This window comes from Adiantum capillus-veneris, chromosome 15, assembly GCF_014529385.1.
Source record: "Adiantum capillus-veneris isolate H3 chromosome 15, ASM1452938v2, whole genome shotgun sequence".
NCBI classification, from domain to species: Eukaryota; Viridiplantae; Streptophyta; class Polypodiopsida; order Polypodiales; family Pteridaceae; genus Adiantum; species Adiantum capillus-veneris.
Genome location: NC_140945.1, coordinates 117,682,076 through 117,699,381, shown reverse-complemented (window position 1 = coordinate 117,699,381; position 17,306 = coordinate 117,682,076).

The following is a 17,306-nucleotide window of genomic DNA, read 5'->3' as shown; positions in this document are numbered from 1 at the left end:
TGTGCCAGGGCGATATAAAGTGGAGAATATGGATGTGTATCTTCGTCCACTACAACATTCCCCCGTGGTTGACTACGAAGAAGGGGCACCTATGGCTAAGCTTGATTGTGCCAGGGCGATATAAAGTGGAGAATATGGATGTGTATCTTCGTCCACTATTGGAAGAGCTACAACAATTGTGGATTGGCATAGAGGTGGTGGATATGAGCCGACACACAGGACGACGGAATGCTTTGATCAGAGGCATTCTAATGTGGACCATGCATGACTATCCCGGGCTAACAGAATGCTCAGGTGATCTATTGACACTCCTCACTCAGACACTGTAAATCTTGTTTTTTCCCATAGTTGATCTATTATCATGTGTATACATGCAGGGCTTCAAACAAGCGGATATAGAGCATGTGTCACATGTGGACCTAGACTGAATGCACGTAGGGCGCCCTCACTGAAGAAGCAAATCTACGAAGGTCATCAAGCGTATCTTCCAGAGAATCATGTGTTACGCGACGGCTTTTTGGGAAGAGAGCCACCAAGGATGTCTGCACAAGCATGGTTAGAGCAGAAGGAGATGTGCGATGACGGATTGCCTCCAGGGATGAAGAGACTATCTCTATGGTACAAGTTACCATACTGGCCCCGACTCATGATCAGTCACTTGCTCGATCCAATGCACATATTCAAGAATGTGGGTAATCTACTATGGGACCATCTGACCGGCAAGAAAGATACTTTGGAAGCCAGAGTTGACCTTAGAAATGTGGATCGTATGGAGCAATATTGGCCGCAAACAGCGTCTGATGGATCGATAAAACTCCCTAAAGCACCATGGATTTTCACAGGAGCCCAAGAACGCAAAGTAAAAGAGACCATTCGATCTTTGCGGACCCCCACTGGCGTAATGCACTCGCTCCGAACGTGTTTTACTAAAGAAGGAAAGCTTACCGGTTTGAAGTCACACGATTGGCATAAAATGTGTCAGGTACGTTCATAGTGGACTTTAATATCATTGCATAAAATGTGGACTTTAATATCATTGCTGCACATACTTTACAGTTTATTTTACCGGTTGCCATTGAGGGATGTTTGTCTCTCGACATCCGTAACACAATCTACAAACTTGCAAAGCTGGTGCAATGGATCTCACAAAAGGAGATCAACGTAGACTCCATACCATTCGCCAAACTAAATGCTGCGGAGCTTATGTGCATGTTTGAGAAACATTTTCCTACTACCATGCTAACCATTTAGGTGCATCTTCTTGTTCACATAGTTGATGAGGTGGAAATAGCTGGCACAGTTCATTCCAGATGGATGTTCTTCTTAGAACGTTTCATGAAAACGCTTAAGGGATATGTGCGTCAAAAGGCACGTCCGGAGGGTAGCATGGTAGAAGGTTGGTTGGTATCAGAGTCGCTAGTGTACATTGGAGAGTGGCTAGATGGATTTGATAAAGCTCAGGACACGCTATGGCGAACCATAGATGATGAGCGCATATCTGGGATTGTCATGTGCAATCTCGGTGTTGAGAAGAAGATGACGGAAGATCTAGAGGCTAAAATCAACCGATTTTGCATGCTTCACAATCCAGTGATGCAAAAGTGGATTTCACAATAGGATGCAAAGCAAGAGCGACAAAGGGCATGAATCGAGTGGAGATGGGGAAGACAACCACCGATGCACTATCCGACGGTTCTGGAGAGCCTACCAACATTCATGAGCTTAAGATGGTTGCACAACCAATTGAAAAGCGCACAACAATGAGGTGACGAAGTGACTGAGGAAGAGTGGGAGTACTCTCGAGGTTGCGCGACCAAGGTAAGTTTGCAATGTACGACTAGCTAGTGACTTTATTTCTAAACGTTTGAACGCCACTCATAATCTTTGCTCGTTGTAGTATAAGTCATACACAGCAGCATGGTGTAAAGGTCGACATTTTAGGGTGGAACGGATCGACAAAAAGCGTTTTACTCAAGATTGTGGAATCATGGCAAAATTTGAACAGTCTAGTCGACGACGTTCCTCTGATGCAGATCCTGTGGTGGCGGAACTCACTTACTTCGGCACGCTACAAGAGATTTTGAGGATCGATTACAGAGGATTTTTTGTTGACTTGTTCGACGTGCAATGGTTCAAGATAATCATGGAGGGTCGCAACGCTACTGTGCGTAGAGGAGAGTCTGGTTTTCTTGAGGTGGATTCTACTAAGAAATGGAATGACCTAAGAGACACTTTCGTACTACCCGAGCATTGTGAACAAGTAAGTATGTAAATAGTTAACATCCCCCTTTTACAAGTTATGTGCTTGAAAGCTCTCATGTAAGTTATGTAGCTCTGGCAGGTAATATTTCATCCTACAAAGTCTACATCAAACTGGTGGTACGTCATAGAGGTAGCCCCTCGTAGTGCAAGGACGTATGAAGGCTACCATGTGCCAATCACAACGGCATCAATGGAGGAGATCAGAGAAGATGCTCAATCAGAAGCCGCTGCGGTGGTGCCAGACGAGCATCAAGATGCTACTACTCTATATGGGGTGCATGCAGAGGAGCTACAAAATGAAACAGAGGATATGTGTTTAAACGGAGAGCTCTATATAGATATAGGAAGTTATGCTGAGTTATGCGAGGATGAGAGAGAGATCTCTTAAAGCCACAAATATTGTATTTGAACAATTTTGCTCCGTGTTGTAAAAGCTCTGGCTCTCTAAGTACCTTCCATGGTGTATAACGCTCTTTTCTACTCGCGCTCACATCTTTTGATTGAAAATTCTGAATTTTCGACTTACCTCTTCTATCACTCAATTCATTGCGTCATTGTATTTATATGCGTCATTACGTCATTGTATTTAATGGTCTTTGCGTCATTGTCTACTCTATTCATTCAATATTAAGTTTAAATACTCGTGTGTTTAATGCAGGTATGGATTATGAGGAGTTTCTTTCTTCTTTGTCACCGCAGCAGAGACAGTGGTACGTGGAGCGTTATCGCTCTGGCGCATCATCGCGCGTTCCTACTCGATCCGCATCTCCCTCTCTTTCGGAGCATTCGGCGCGCTCCGAAGCTTCGGCGTCGACGAGACGAGCTTCACACTCGTCTAGACACCGGCGCTCTAGTGGTGGCGGTGGCGGTTGTTGTGGGGATTCCACCGCCGATGCCTCCACACCGCCTCGTGTTCGACGAGGCTCTTTACCCTCCCCTTCTTTGCCCGCCCCCACACCAGCCACAACATCGCCATCTACGCCAGGTTTTGCGCGGCTGACTGTTCCTAGCAGCTACACACCTCTACCTACTCTGCCAGGAGCCACCCCACTCGACACTCCTCGCTTCGGGGCCCAGACGCCGGTGGAGACACCTGACGTCCGTACCCCCATCGACACGCCGCTAGAGACCCCTGTCGGGACACCCAGGTTCACGCGTCACCGGCCAGAGGGCTTGCCTTACTCCGTCGACTTCAACAGCGGCAACATCATGGATGATGACGGCAAGAAGGTGATCTCGCGCATGCGTGGTCTTTGCTCTCAGCTGTTTAGACACTACATACTAAACAAATGGAGTGAAGTACCAAGTGATTTAAAAAACAGAGTCATCAGCATACTTCATGATGAGTTTCCCGTTCCAACATGGGATCAGTGCTTCAATGAAGAGCTGATGAAGATTCGAATGTGCGAATACTGCAAACACAAGCGTTCCGAAGTGCAAAAAGCAATCAAGCATGGGTGGAACAGGCCAGATTGGCTGGCCAAAGAAGATTGGAAGAATGCAAAGAAAGCAGTGCGCGAGAATCCCGACAAGTGGAAGCAACAAAAGGATGCAGCGGAAGCGCGAGTAGAGGCAGGGAGCTCGCACCACTTGGGGAGCGGTGGATGGGCATCATTTGAGGCCGATTTTGTAAGTGTTTTCGCATTGCTCTTTATGTTCGATAGTTTAGGGTTTATGAGTTTTTTAATTCTAACATAATGAAATCTTTGTATGTTTTGACAGTGGTCGATGACAGGACGTGATCCCACACCGTACGAGCGCGAGTACGCAGGCAGGAAGGGCTTAAACTCCCTGATGGACATTCTCAGTTATCGCGGCGGCATGGTTAGTATTAGGGTTTACTCTTTTCTATTTTTTGTATTGTTTTATAAATGTCATTATATATTTATACTTACTGAAAGCTGTCTTATTGTCTTTTTTTGCAGAATCCGACAGATACGCCGCTTGGACGCGATGAGACGTCTGACTAGACGACGTCAGTTTAGCCGTAGCTAGATAGCATTAGTTTAGGGTTTCTCATAGCTTATGTATCATGAGACGGATTTTATACGTCTTTTTGAACCATGTATATTATTACATTTGTCACCGCAGTTCATTTTGCCAATCAATTCTTTATGCCTATGATGTTGTACAATTGTCAATATTACATTTGCCAATCAATTCATTTTGCCTATGATGTGTACAATTGTCAATTTTACGCTTGTCAATTTTGCAAACAATGCGTCTTGTGGGTGACTATTTTGGGTCTATTATCTACCCTTGCACTTTTTTAAAAAAGTGAATCAAGTACAATATGGTTGATGGAATGCCCTGCCACCAAAAAAATTTTCTCTCGGGCGTCGCTATAACCGTCGCTATTTATGGCTCTGGAGCGTCGCTATAGACTTCTGTGTAAACGTCGCTATAACCGTCGCTATGAGCGTCTCTATATAGCGACGCCTATAGTGTCGCATATAGCGACGCTATTAGCGACGGTTTTAGCGACGCCGAGGGTTATAAAAACCCAGTGTATTTCCGTCGCTAACAGCGTCACAAGAGCACACAACCTCTTGTAGTGTACATGGATCGCGATCCATGTTTCCTGTCAAATTTTTTAGTTTTTTTTCAAATTTTGACTGTGTGTAGACAAGGTCATATGCAGACTATATACCAATTTTTAACAAATTCTACGGTTGAGGTACATGGATTGCGATCCATGTTCAACCACATCTGGACTTGATATCTTGGCATCTTGTTGCACTCTATGTCCACAAGCTAAATCTCAAATCTTTTTGGATTTGGACTTGGTTTGATAGGTCAAATATCCAATACTAGGTCTACACTGCAGTTTTGCTCCCTTTTGATCCAAATTTGCTCAATTTTTTCCAAAATTGAACTTGCGGATATGTTTTCTTATGTAAGCACTACTAATCTGGAAAGTTTCAGGTCAAGCTGTCACTATGGGTACATGGATCGCGATCCATGTTTGGAGCCCAAATTGACTACTCTTGGTACCATCAGATTCAACATGATCAGTAGGTCCTATGGTATCAATTTTTTTGAAAATGGACCTCTCGATTGAAAGTTAGGTCAGTTTTGGCACTTGCTCAGAGTACCTTGTAGTTCTAGGCTTTTGGATAGGTTTTTGATATCCAAATTCACTTTTGAAAAGACCACTAGACTCCTGGTGATGTCCTCTAGCTATGAAAGAAGTTTGGTATCAGTCAGTGACAAAGGAACATGGATCGCGATCCATGTACCTATGTGTCAGATTACACCGAAACTTAGCACACAGCCCTTCCTTGGTCCATTGATCCTAGCTATATGATTTTTGAGTGATTTGGACTTGTTTAGGCCAGGCAAAAGTCAATCCCTAGGTCTGTTTTAGGGTTTTCACCTTCCACTATTTTTGGCTCTTTTGACCCACTTTTTAAACTTTTTTGACAAAATTTCTTTGGGGACTTTTGTTCATAATGGTCTCTACTACAGGCTGGAAAATTTTCTATGGTACATGGATCGCAATCTATGTTCCATCACTTTTGGATCTGAATTTTTGGTGTGTTGATAACTTATGATGTTGGTAGCTTGCTCCACAAATCTTTTTGAATTTGGATCAGTTTTTCCCAACCAAAACTGACTTCTACAAATCTTTTTGAATTTGGATCAGTTTTTCCCAATCAAAACTGACTTCAACAATCAATGGAAAGAGGAGGAATGTCATACAAAGTCAACGGACAAACAATGATAACTTCAACAAAAAAGCTCTCAACGACAAAACATAAGGAACTCCATAGTGCTGAAGCTAGTGAAGTATTACAAGTCAATGACAAAGACAAAAACATCAAAAGAACTCTTCACGAATGATATGAATCACTCAAGGAAGGGGGGAGCGTCATCAACGACAAAGCACTTTCCTAGCTGAAGACCAACCTTGAAGACAAAGCTGAAGACAACCCTATGACAAGACTGCACAAGGTCGTGTCAAGGGTTGACACGAATTAGGAAGGGGGGAATGTTTGAGGATAGATCAAATGGGCGTCCACCTGGCCGGACACGTAGCCAGACACCACATTTATACTCTATTAATTGTCCGAGCTAGTGTAGTAATACCCTGTGTAAATCTTGATTCCAGAGTAGTGGATCAATTCCCTGAGTTGTAATGCTGTCATGATATTTGTAAAGGTCCATGTGAGTCGGCCACTGGCCATTTAGAATGCCCTAGGTATAAAGGTCAATAACCTTAATGTGAAAGAGACGCTTATCTTTAGAGAGAAGAAGGAGCTCTGCTGTACGTACGCTCGAGCTACGAGTTGCTCCACCTTATAATCAACTTTTCTGATGATTGGATAATCCGTTTTCAATTTCTAAACTTGCATTGTGTTCCTCTCTCTTTGCTCTTTCAATTAAGTGTAAGCATTGTCAGTTTTGTTGAGGTTTGCGACTACGCGTTAGTGAGCCTTAATTGCAGATTTGAGTGCTTAAATCACTATTTTTAATCGTTTTGACCATTGGAGAGTGTTCTTAGACCATAGGCCGACATTTTTGGCATGTTCTGTTACAATTTTCATGATGGATCGTGATTTTGGTATCTTGTCGGATTGCGACCAGACTTGCTAGGATAGTGCCCCTAGGTGTCCTAGACGTCCTCCTAAAGTTTCGTTGCATTTCAAGTCCGTTCGAGTGTCGAAATGACGTGATGACCTAGAGCTGTGAGAAAGGACATAGGCATATTTTCTTGATCATTTAGTGATTGGTTTGCTTGTTAAGGTTCACTTCTTGAGATTGACGATCTCAAAGAGTCTCCGTGCCCCATCCAAGTCACTTTCCCTGAGTATTGACATTATGTTAGTGCCAGAAAGCTATGCTCTAGACGTCCGTCGCGGCGACCCGCTAACAAGAATCTTTTCAAAAGATTAAGGATGCTATCTCTATCTCACAGCAAAGGCAAAAGGTTGCTGCTGATAAGCATAGAAGATCCCAAGCTTTTAAAGAAAATGATTGGGTCTTATGAAAATTTCCCAAGGCTCGATTAAGGCACACAACGGGCAAGAAGCCTACGGGACACCAAAAGTACTATGCTAAGCTAGCAAAAAGGTACTATGGTCCCTTCCAGATTCTAAGGCCAATCAATGAGATGGCCTATCAACTCAAGTTGCCCAGCCATTGGCTCATACACAATGCTTTCCATGTGAGCCTACTAAATCCTTATAAAGGAGAGCCACCTCAAGAACCAACTATTGAAGACCCACAGGAGATCGAGGACCAAGAAGAGGTGCTGCAACCCGAGTCCATTCTCCGACATGAAGACAAGGTACTAAGAGGTGGTAAGACTATCCGACGATATCTTATTAAGTTTAAGAATTATCCTTTTGAAGATGCTAGATGGATGCAAGGCATACAATTAAAGGATAACCTAAACCTTGTCAATGCTTACAATGCTTCCCTAGAGTAAGCAAATGTACAAATCTTTAAAATGAACAAAGTGTTTTGTGTCTTATAAGACTCTCTTTTTCTTTATTGTGCACAAAAATGAAGTACTATGCATGCTTAGATCAAGTTTGTGGAGACGACGTCTCCCGAACACCAAGTAGAGCTTGTCACTCTACTATGGAAGATTGATAGGACTAATGTGCAGACATGCTTGCAGCAGCCTCAAGCTCTCAAGCGCCAAATGGACTAGCCATCCATTCTAGAAAGATGTCGTAGGGTAACATAGGGATCCTCTACCCGCTAGGAAAAAGGACTCATCAATATGCTTTATCTTCTCTACACCATAGTCGAGGACGACTATGATTTCAAGAGAGAGTTAATGTCATAATAATCAATATCTAATTCTCCTAAATGATTTTCTCATGTTAAACTTATCATTTAATATGGGGAAGTGCCAGGGGAGAAAAAGTTAGAATATTGGTTAAATTAGCAGACTGGCCACAGTAGGGATCCAAAGGGGGGTCCATGTGCAAAAGAGCTATGTGCAACAATGGGCTTAAAAGACCCTAAGGTTCAGCCCATTAAGACTTCCAAAATGCTAAGGTTCCAAAATTCAAAGGTTGTGTCCAAAGGTCAAGCATTAGGGAAATTGGATGCTTTGTGTGTGTCCCAAAAGTCTTCATGCATCCCTACATAGGAGGTGGCGAGCCTTGCAAGTAGGGGATGAGAGAGAAAATCACACACACACACACACACACAAGCTCCCTTTACACAAAGGGAATGAGGGACACATGTCAGCTCCCTAGCCCAAATGCCCATAAGGTGTACTCAAATCCTATTGGATGGCCTTGGAGGTGGACCAATGAGAATAAGGCTAGTGTAAATCTAGTTTAATTAATTTTAAAAACACTTAATAAAAGAACCAATGGGAATTAAGCTCTCTACAAGACTATTGGACAATCTCCCAAGGGGTCCAATGAGCATTCAACAGCCCAATGGCTTGCCTGATTCCTATTGGCCAGGAGGAAAAGGGGTCCAGTGAGAGTTTAGTTTCATTTATTAACTACCTAAAGCTCTCACATGTCAGAATGCTATCACTTATACTGCTTAATTGCCATTGGCTATGGCGAGGTCCAATGAGATGCTAGCAAGAGCAAATAGCAAGAGGGGTGAGGGGCTGATTTTTCAAAGGCATTATCACCTACACACTCACACTAGCTCATGTGTGGAGTAAGAAGACTCTCTCTCTCTCTCTCTCTCTCTCTCTCTTCTCAAGCTTTAATGGAAAGCTTATCTCCGACTCCAAGCTTGTGAGAAGGGAGGCCTACACCAACAACTCTTGGCTTTGTGATGAAAATCCAACCAAGAGCCAAGCTTCAATACATGCTCATCTCCTCTACCATGCTAATTACTAAGCTAAGCTATGCTAATACGAGTGATTATGTGAGGAGATGTACATATTTCTTGTAAGAATACTCCTTCTTCCTCTCAATCTATTCTCATACCCCGCTAGGTCTTACCATCTTCAAAGGTGTGTGAGGTCTTGGGTCTGAGACCGTGAGGGAATTGATGTTGTGTTTGATAAGTGTTTTTCTTAGTGCATGAAGTTTCCATCTTCATTGCACTAGCTAGTATTGAAGGAACACAAAGAGTTGTATTGTAAAATGTCTCTCTTGATGGGAGAAACCATAATACAAAGCCTTTTGGAGGGGGGATCGTCTCCATGTAAATCCGGTCCTTAACTGGTGTCAATAGCTTAGTTTCTCTCTCTTTTGAAGTATTGTTCATGCTATCTAACTAGGTGTTATGCTTTTTGTTGCTCTCTCCACACAAGGACTCTTGTTATTCTCATTAGGAATCTATTCCAATGAAATGCTCACTATGTTCATGCTATTTTCCGCTACACACAAGGTACTAGACCATTAAATGTTACAACCATCCTCTTCCGTGGTTTCCATTTTGGTCGTGTATATCTCCCTTAGAGCTTTTTTCAACTCTTGATTTCTTTTTCCGCTCGACTCGGGTCATGAGTGGTTTCTTATCCTGTGGATTTGCTTGAGTACCCTTCCTTGTTTTTCTCGGTGTTTGAGACATTTTTGATTCTTTTTTTGAAGGATATCTGCTGTATGCGTGAATGCATAGAGATTCTTATGGGTGGTCAACTCTCCAACATAGGGCTCTACACACCTGTAGAAGATATGTTGATCCCCGTTTATGAATCTATATATGCCCTCATGAGCATAATCTGTAAGCACTCTCATGGATTCATTGGCTTTGATGAATCTCACGTTTGGTTTGTCAATCAAAGGATGCTTCTCCTCTATGTATTCTCTCAATCCACTTGTTGTTGGCATTGCAGCGTTTTTCATGTCTCTAAGTGGAGTAGAGAACCCTGGTGGTGGATGATTTGTCATGGTCAAGGCTCACTCAAAACTCTCAAGGTAGTCTCTTACAAGGCCACTTTGGCTTAGTGCAACTTATCCCTTTCTGCCCTTGGTAAGATCTCTCAAAAGTTAGGAATTTGTGACTTTTTTGGTTTTTGGAAACTAGTCTTGGGTACCCTAAAAATTTGGAATTAGGAAACCTGGAAAAATGCAGCTTTCTTCCTAGCTATACCTGACTCAATTTGGAGTTGTCTATCAAAAGTTAGAGCACTTTTAGTGAACTGCACTTGAAACAACACTCAAACAGTTATAGGACCAGAACATAGGATCTTTGGCTTGTATCTTGGTCTCCATAAGGTATTTTTAGCTCAAACTTGAGATTTGGGATGTCCTCAAGTATATCTACAAGATCACCAAGTCAGATACCCCCACTATGCTGAGAGGTACATGGATCGCGATCCATGTTCGTGTCAATTTTTTTTTCAAATTTTCCCAAATTTTGACTATGTGTAGACAAGGTCATATGCAGGCTATATACCAATTTTTAACAAATTTTGAGGTTGAGATACATGGATCGCGATCCATGTTCAACCACATCTGGACTTGTCCTCTTAGGAGTTTGTTCCTGCCTATGTCCACAAGCTAAATCTCAAATCTTTTTGAATTTGGACTTGTTTTGATAGGCCAAATGTCAAGTACTAGGTCTGCACTGCGGTTTTCTGTTTGTCACCTGTTTTGCTCCCTTTTGACCCAAATTTGCTCAATTTTTTTCCAAAACTGGACTTGGGGATATGTTTCCTTGTGTATGCACTACTGATCTGGAAAGTTTCCACTCAAGCTATCACTATGGGTACATGGATCACGAAATTTTGTTTGGAGCCCAAATTGACTTCTCTTGGTACCATCAGATTCAGCATGATTAGTAGGTCTGCCTTCTTCAAGCAGATCCGAGGTAGAACCCGCCATTACTTTAAACGTGATGACTTGAGCTCAAGCTCAAGAAGCTGCTAAAAACGTAATTGTTGAGGAGGAAGCCACATTGCCTGTTCAAACAAAAATTGAAAACTTATCGGTGAGAACATGAAGAAAATCATGGAAAGCCAAACGAGACAAAATGAAAGCGAAGAGGTTGCAAGAGAAGGCTGCTTTGGAAACTAAATTGAATCAAACAAGAGAGCAGCTTAGACAAGAGAAAGAAAGGAACAAAAACGCAAAGGGACCTAAAGAGTCAAAAACTAACTCGGGAGGTTCAGTCTTGGTCGACAAAGTCTTTGAACCTTTAGATGCAATTTTGAAAGCCTATGAAGCTAGGCTAAAACCCAACCAAACCCAGGAAGATAGATGGCTAACGTATCCTCATCCAGGGCATGAAAAAGAGAGGTTGCAAATATGCAAGGAGCTCATCCAGAAGGCCCAAGCTCTTATGGAACCAGTTTCAAAGTCTCCAAAAATGGAGGTGCTAATCAGCGACAAATTCCAAGAATTGGAAAGCCATGGTATTGTAAACAAAGACTAGGAAGAGCCAGGAATTGAGACACCTTTAGATACAAGGGGAGTAGCCAATACCACAGATGGTGTGGCTTCACAAACAGTGATGCCTATTCCGGAGGTAGAAGAACCGTGGCCACAATCCTTATGGGAATCGATTAGAAATAAAAAAGATGGTAGTGCTACTTTACAGTTAGCACCTATCCCTGAGATAAACATGGATCACGAATTCTTCCCAGGGGATATAAGATCTTTATATGGGGATGTCGGGTCTGTCGCATCTGAAGAGAGTAAACCACGCTCTCTATAGACTTTGCCATCTTTCATAGGAGAACTTGAAACCAAATCGGAGGTTAAAAGGGTACCTTCTCAGTGGAAAGCCACAAAAAAAAGGATGGATACCAAGAGCTTGCATGAATTGATGTCTTCTCCTATACAATGCACACTTTATCTCTCCGAGCTACTGAAAATTAGACCGCATCTATGGGGCCAAATGGGAAAAAACCTGGAAAAGATGGTTTTGAAGATCCCTTTGCATGACCAGCTGGCGGACAAAAACATGGATGACACCTTGCCTAAGAAACAACAGACAAAGCCAGTACCAGTAAATAAGGCGGGTGATTACTGTGAAGGCAAAGAAGGAAACACCACCTTACCACTTGAGTACAAAGGAGTAAAGACAGTTGCTATATTAGATAGTGGGGCAGGAATTTCCATTGCAACCAAAGAGATATGGAAAAAATGGGAAAAGTCTGCTCTTAGGAAAACTCAAATGAAACTGCAATTAGCGGATGGATACATGGAGAAACCAATTGTAATATTAGAATCATTGTATCCTCGCGTGGCATCGAGTATGAGCACACCTTTGCCATAATGAATTTTGACGAGAGTAGCAACTTTGATATCATATTGGGCAGACCATTCATGCGTCAGCTCAAAATGGTACAAGACTGGGGCTATGACTATATCTACTTGAGACACAAAGATGTCACAACAAAAATTAGTGTCAAAGATCATAGTTATAGAGATGTAGTGCGAACCCCTGGGGAAGATTTAAACTCCACAACTGATTTGAAAAGCAAAGCGCATATTTGGATGTATGGAGCTCCTGAGAGTGGAAGTTTTAGAAAAGAAGATTGCACCCTAGAGCGTTCAGTAGAAGATGAGGCATATGTACCAGAGCCATTTCCAGAGGATTTATTTGAACCCTTTGGATGGGATCAAATACTGGCGACTCTTGATGCGTTTGTGAATGAGGTGACCCCCACTAAATTTTGTGATGAAGATGGCTTTGACATAACTCCCTTGTTTACAATAAAGGTGTTGAAGGAAGCTAACAAGGTTTGTGAGTGTGAAAGCAGAAGTGGTGAAACAGATAGCTACATCATAGAGCATGAGGCAAAAGTGAAAACTAAGGAAGCAGAGAAACCACGAGAATATTTCATCATTGACATACCTGAGGAATCGCCAGAAGATGTTTCAAAGAAGGCGACTACACAAAAAACGCAAATGAAAGCAGTTAAAGGAGCAAAGTTTTGAAGTTCAACGTCAAATGTTCAGCAAACGTAAGATCAAGACAAGAACAGTGACAAAGAAGATGATCAATTGTCTCCTACGATGATCAAATTCAGCATATGCGGAGAAACAAGACTCAAAATCACATGTTTATCTATGATAGATCCAAAAGAAACAAAGAATCTAATGACTTATGGAACATGGATAATGATGGGAAAGCCGCCAATCAACGAGCTAGAGGAGATAGTGAACACAAGTTCTAAAACGTTAATTCCTAGCTTTGGCATGGCAGAAGCCGTACTGAAGTTGAGTAATGGGGAGTACAAGGATACTTTCTACATAATTGAATCCCATCACATCAAAGAGAGTCTGGTCTTGACAGAGAGTTGGAGGAACATCTTCTTTCAACCACAAGGAAAATCTTCAGCAACAATACCATCAAAAACCCCAAAAGCACCTCAAGTCCATGCAAAAAAGGAGCAACCAATCCTCACGGAAAAAGGTAAAGCAAAGGTAAACACTAAATCATATCAATCTCGCAAGACAAATTTACCTTCAACGAGCCTCCATCAAACTTCCAGCAAAGCCTCTACATCAAGAGCCAAACCATCGACAATGCAATGGAAACCAAAGAAAAAAGTTTACCAACCAAAGTTTCCATCACAAAAAAGCATCCAAAAGAAGCCAAAGAATATCAACCAAGTGTTGGTATCCAAAGAACAGATCAAAGTCAAAGACCCAATTTTTTGGATACATGAAGCACAAGTTCAACATCAACAACAAAAGGTGACAGGGTGGGTAGCATCAAATGAGTCAATCACTGCTCAGGGCTACTTCCAAAGAAACACTAATGTTTGGGCCAGAAAGCCTAAGGTAACAACTTAGATCTACTCACCTCAAGGAAGAAATTCTACAAAAAGCAAGCCGAGCTATGAACGGAAGACAAACAACTCAACCAGGAGAAAGAAAAACTCAACGAGGAGAAAGCAAAACCACAAAAGGCAGAAGAAAATACCTTCCAAGCAAGAAATGCGACAAGTTTGGGTTCCAAAGTCAGACCTCGGCCAAGCTACCCAACACAAACACGTGAAGCGACGAATGATTCCACTTAAGCTACTCAAAGCACAAGGATTTTATGAAGGTAACACTCAAATATGGTTACCAAAATTTGTAGCTCAATCTGGAACAACCAAGAGAAATCATGCAGCAGAAGCTTCTATCCAAAGGCAAGCAGCAAAAACCAAGAGCCAATAGAACCCAATTGCAACCAAGGCTGCTACAATCTCTAGATGGATACCTTGTCATCAACTACAAAACCAGGGCTTCTACAAAGGAAATCATTAGATGTGGCTACCAAAGCCTAGTGTCCATCAAGTCATCGAGCAAAAGGAGCGAACACAAAAGATGGTCACACAAGGACCAAAAACAAGATGGGTTTCAAAATTATTCGTGGAAACTCAAACACAAGGAACCCACACCTATCAACAATCGCTTCTCATGGGATATAAAGCAAAGACTCCATCAGTCTCTACAACAGCTAAAGGACTTGTTTAACAAATCAGTGTGAATATACAACAAACAAGTCAAGAGGAGCCAAAATATGCCAACCTACTCAACAAAATGGTGGCATCCAAAGACCTACACAATGAAAAAGGCCTAAATTTCAAGAACTTATGGAATTGGGTTTTTGGCCTTGAACAGGTAAGTCCAAGTCGCCATTAAAAATACATGGCATAAAAGTCAGAGTTGGGCAGCTAAGCCACTAAATGAGCGAGGCGTTAGTCCCAAACCTTCATGCAATATTCTTTGTGGTCTAAGCGTCTTAGTTATTGTAGGTACTGCTCAAGCTGAAAGAGTTGAGCATAATTACGTTGTGTCGCTCATGCTGGTATAGGTAAGCATAAGAGTCGAAGTCATTGTAGTATAGTGGTAAGTGAAGGAGGAAGTCCAAAAAAAACTCACGCACTCAACACAGTGAGGAATGAGTAGAGAAGCTTCTACATTGAAAACCCTTCTTGGAAACGTGGAAGCTATTGAAACGTCCTTTGATGTCACATGTGCTACATTTGTTCCTTGAAGCACCCATCAACTCCATCTCTTACACTGCATGCTTTTGTTTGACAAATTTTCATATGCGTATAGAGTGTCCCATAATTGACACTTGCATTAGACTCTCTTCCTTTGTTTCTCCCGAGCACTCACCTTGCATGACAAGTACTTCAAGTGGAATTGCTCAACTCCAATAAGAGCGTATACCAAAGACACTTTTCTCCCACCGGGTTTTTCCCTTTGGTCATCCGGGTTTTAAGACCCTAATCTAGAAACCCTCATCATTGACTTCTTGTATATATTCCTTCTACATCAACAATAAGGAAATGTCTACCCAAATCAATCGACAATGACTTGGAGAAAAAACTGCAGGTCTTTAGATGCTTATCAAGAAAATCTTTTATCTCCAAGGTCAATAACAAAGCTCCATCAAACAATGGCAAGTCAAAAAATCGCCTACAATGGCAAGCAATGACAAATTCAACAAGAGAGTCATCAACAACAACCATACATAGTGTTGAGCCAGCAGAGGAAGTGTTGAGCCAGCAGAGGATCACATCCACATTTTTGCTCGCACCCATCATTTTGTAACCATTGATTGTAATAAATGTCTTTCCGACATTAATTTTGAATTGAGCCATTCATTAAGTAACGGGACTCAATTGAGTTTCCAGCTTGTAATCCCGAAGTAATTTCACCTGTTGATGTAAATAGTTAGAGATGTTCTCACCTCCAAGGCTGAGGTATATAAGCCAAAGTTTTGTAACCTAAGGGGATTGATTCAATTAATCAAAGTGAGTTTTTGAGCGCCGTGACTGTGTCTGAAAGAGAGAGAGAGAGAGAGAGAGAGAGAGAGAGAGAGAGAGAGAGAGAGAGAGAGTCTTATCTTCTTGCTACGCGAGCTATGGGGCCGCCATTGGAGAAGCGACACCGCCATTGTGTTAGCAACGGTGAGAGCTACGCACAGATACCAAGAGTGCGCGCTATCAGCTTCTACGTGTGGTAAGTTCCTACGAGCTTCGGTGTGAGTTTTCTTCCAACTCGTGTGTCGGAATAGAGCGTGCAGCATATCTATAGAACCACAACGAGTAGAGCTACACATTAGTACCATCGGGGTCAAGTTTCGGTCACCTGTATTTTTCGGCCTGTCTTCATACGCGTTTACCGCATGGAGTGGTTATAGGTTGATTTTGTAGTTCAAGTCTTTAGGGTGTTGTTCTTACCTAGTGTATAGACTTCCCCTTGAGTTTGAGATCGTTTCAATGATTCTAGATCCTGTTTCGTATAGCATTCGTTCGTAGTACGGATTTCAGTCACTTGCGTATTTTAGAACTTAGATTTGCTACTCCTTGTGTGGTAGTAAATCTCTTTATATTTCCAATTGCAAAAAATCCATTTTATGATTAGAAGTAGCTTAGGTAGGGCCTGATTTGATCCTGATCTAGAGCTATCAATTGGTGTTCTATTTGCTTGATGTGTTTGATTGCATGTTAGATCACTAAATCGTCGAGTTAGTAGTGAAACTTGCAATAAACAAAAGTCAGAGAAATTTTCTGTGTATCTGGGAGTTGCTGAGCACTTGAGAAAGCTTTAGGAAGGATTCTGTGCCAAAAAACTGGAAATCTGCAACTTTAGACATCATACGCGTATGATGTCTAAATGACCAAACAGAGACCAAAACAGAAATTTTGACTTTACTAGAGTGTTTAGAAGGGGGGTTTTACCCTAAGATCAACTTAAAACAAGAGCATTAACACTCAAAGAAACCCAAAAAGACAAGTCGGAGTCCAAGAAACGCAAAAAATAGGAAATTTTGGATTCAAATCTTGTTTTTACATTCAAACCTGACAAAAACACTTGAAACTCAATTATAAACATTGGAGAAGGCTTAAAACCAAGAATAGTCAAAATCTGGGACAAAAAACATCATACGCGTATAATGTCTTTTGGCACATCCACTGCTTATTTTTGATATCTGACCTGACAAGATTGTTACAGGCACTGTAGGAAGCATAAATATCAGGTTTGGACCCAAATTGATGAAAAAGACATCATACGCGTATAATGTCTTTGACCTAATTTTGGACATATTTTGATACTTTGCTAACACAGATCCATTGTAATAGCTGTCTAGAGGTTATATTTCAAGTTTCATCCCATTTGGATCACAATTGACCCAAAAAACAAGTCAAAAGCGGA